Below are 3,501 nucleotides of genomic sequence, written 5' to 3'. Positions count from 1 at the left end.
TTGTCTTGATGGCTAAGTGAAAACTGAAGAAACATTTTCATTTGAATTTTTCGGGGCAATCGAATGAGTTGCCACATGCATAAAGAATCGATGATCTTCATTCAGCTCTGTAATAAAAGTGGGACAAATATTTGTTTACATTTTTCGTATTGGTGGGGAGAAGAATTTGAGGGATAATCTCAAATTGGACTGCATATCAAAAAAAAACACCTCGTATAAATAGACGTTTGGTTGTAGTAAAAAAAAACTAAAAAAAATTTAAATGCTTAACATCTGCGATATCTTGATTTTGTAATAGTGCAACATATGTGTTGAAACTTAAAACAACATATTATTGATTAGAGGTCAGCCAACTGTTGAACTATGAAACATAAGGCCAGAGCGAATTTGAGGAACATGCACTGCTTAAGTTAAAAATAAAAAAAAAACTATAGAAAACATTCAATTAAAAATATTTTTAGGCATTAAGTTCAGCCGGGCCAAACTTTGGATACCCACCACCTCGGGTATATATATAAACCACCTGTCGTCATAATCCGTTAAAAAATGCATAATGTATGCCCTAGCATAGCAGCTATATCGAAAGATGTTCCGATTTGGACCAAATTTGACAAGGATATAGAGTGGTCTAATAAGTACAACTAAAAAACGAAAATAAATGTATAAATGTGCCTTTTATGAGCCCAAAACCTTAAATAGAGAGATCGGTCTATGTGGCAGCTATATCCAAATATAAACCGATCTGGGCCAAATTGCAGAAAGTTGTCGATGAGCTTAACAAAACTCAGTATCCCAAATTTCTACGAAATCGGATAATAAATGTGGCTTTTATGGGCCCAAAACCTTAAATCGACGGATCGGTCTATATGGCAGCTATATCCAAATCTGAACCGATTTGAGCCAAATTGCAGAAAGATGTCGAGGGGTCTAACTTAACTCACTGTCCCATATTTTGGCGACATGGGACAAAAAAATCCGCCTTTTATGGGTCCAAAACTTTAAATTGACGGATCGGTCTACATGGCAGTTATATCCAAATCTGTACCGATCTGAGCCAAATTGTAGAAATATGTCGAGGGGTCTAACTTAACTCACTGTCCTATATTTTGGCGACATGGGACAAAAAATCCGCCTTTTATGGGCCCAAAACCTTAAATCGACGGATCGGTCTATATGGCAGCTATATCCAAACCTGGACCGATCTGAGCCAAATTGTAGAAATATGTCGAGGGGCCTAACTTAACTGTCCTATATTTTGGCGACATGGGACAAAAAAATTCGCCTTTTATGGGCCCAAAACCTTAAATCAGAGGATCGGTCTATATGGCAGCTATATTCAATTCTGAACCGATCTGAGCCAAATTGAAGGAGGATGTCGGCTGGCCTAACGCAACTCACTGTACCAAATTTCAGCAAAATCGGATAATAAAAATCGATTTTATGGGCTTAAGACCCTAAATCGGCGGATCGGTCTATATGGCAGGTATATCCCAATCTCAACCGATCGGGTCCAAATGGCAAATAGATGTCGAAGGGCCTAACACAACTCCCTGTCCCAAATATCATCAAAATTGGATAATAAATGTGGCTTTTATGACCTTAAATCGGCGGATTGGTCTAAATGGGGGCTATATCAAGATATTGTCCTGTGTTAATTACGGTTCAAATCGGTATGTAACCTGATATAGCTCCCATATAAACCGATCTCCCGATTTGACTTCTTGAGCCCCTGGAACCCGCAATTTTTGTTCGATTTGGCAGAAATTTTGCATGTAGTGTTCTGCAATGACTTCCAATGACTCTGCGTAGTACGGTGCAAATCGGTCAATAACCTGCCCCCATATAAGTCAATCTCCTGATTCGACTTCTTGAGGCCTTACAAGCCGCAGTTTTTGTCCGATTTGGCTGAAATTTTGCACGATGTGTTCTATTATGACTTCCAATAACTGTGCTTGGTACGGTACAAATCGGTCTATAACCTAATGTAGCTCCCATATAAACCTATCTCCCGATTTGACTTCTTGAACCCCTGGAAGCCGCAATTTTTGTCCGATTTGGCTGAAATTGTTCTGCGATGACTTTTAACAACTGTGCCAAGTACGTTCCGAATAGGTCTATGACCTGATTTAGCTCCCATATAAACCGATCTCCCGATTTGACTTCCTTCCTCTTATAAGCCGCAATTTTTGTTCCATTTTGCCTAAATTTTGTATGCGGTGTTTTTTTATGACTTTCAACAACTGTGAAATGTACGGTCCAAATCAGTATATTAATTAATATAGCTCCCATGTAGGCCACCGTAGCGCAGAGGTTAACATGTCCGCCTATGACGCTGAATGCCTTGGGTTCGAATCCTGGCGAGACCATCAGAAAAAATTTTCAACGGTGGTTTTCCCCTCCTAATGCTGGCAACATTTGTGAGGTACTATGCCATGTAAAACTTCTCTCGAAAGAGGTGTCGCACTGCGGCACGCCGTTCGGACTCGGCTATAAAAAGGAGGCCCCTTATCATTGAGCTTAAAAACTTGAATCGGACTGCACTCATTGATATGTGAGAAGTTTGCCCCCGTTCCTTAGTGGAATGTTCATGGGCAAAATTTGCATTTGCAGCTCCCATGTAAACCGGTCTCCCGATCATCCTTGTTGGGTTCCTAAAAGCTTTAATCTTTAATCTTTTTAGCTAAACCCATGGTTGTGGGTTTCCAAGATTCGTGCGGGCCGAACTTAGAACGCTTTTACTCCTTTTTATTTAATTTTATGAGAAAAAAAATTGTCAATTATTTTTGTGAAAATAAAATTTTGAAAAATTTTCCGTAGAATTTTTTTGCAAAATATGGAATAGATTTTTTTTTAGTTTTTTTTTATTAATTTTTAATTATTTTTTTTTTTTTCAAAATTTCAACATTGCTTTACTTCCCCATTATTTTGAAATCACCCTTTGATAGTTCCCCAAAAACCGAACCATCTGGTTGCTCTGTTCTCATTTTTCACTTTGTTTATTGTGGTCTCAGTGACGACGAACAAAAGAAAAGAAAAGTCAACCGTAAATATCTCATTTTCACGAAAAACAATGCTGTGATCATCATGATAATGTGAACACATTGAGTTCCGAATTTGTGTATTCGTAAATCTATGGTTATGCGCTAATGGAGGGTGCCACTCAATGTAGGCTAATAGAAAACAATGTGGCACATATTTGGAATATCACATTTCCAACTAATTGTGTCACTCTCAAAATGGACAATAAATAATTATTAGGTATATCTATGCATATGTGTAGCTACTTGGAATGTAGTTGGTGTGGGTTAAAGAGGACTTAAGTGAACTTTAAGTGCCCAATTGTGGACTAGTTGAGTATTCTAGGGGTTGCAGAAGTATTAAATGGATGAACAAATAACTGAGTACATAGCTCAAAGGATGGGTTGGAAAGACGGACAAAATATGGATGGAATGGATAACTGCCAGAAGAAAATACCTCTACACAAACAGACGGGTACACAA

The sequence above is a fragment of the Stomoxys calcitrans genome, chromosome 4, assembly GCF_963082655.1.
Source record: "Stomoxys calcitrans chromosome 4, idStoCalc2.1, whole genome shotgun sequence".
Classification (NCBI taxonomy): domain Eukaryota; kingdom Metazoa; phylum Arthropoda; class Insecta; order Diptera; family Muscidae; genus Stomoxys; species Stomoxys calcitrans.
The sequence above is the reverse complement of the archived record's forward strand: the minus strand, read 5'-3'. Positions refer to the sequence as shown.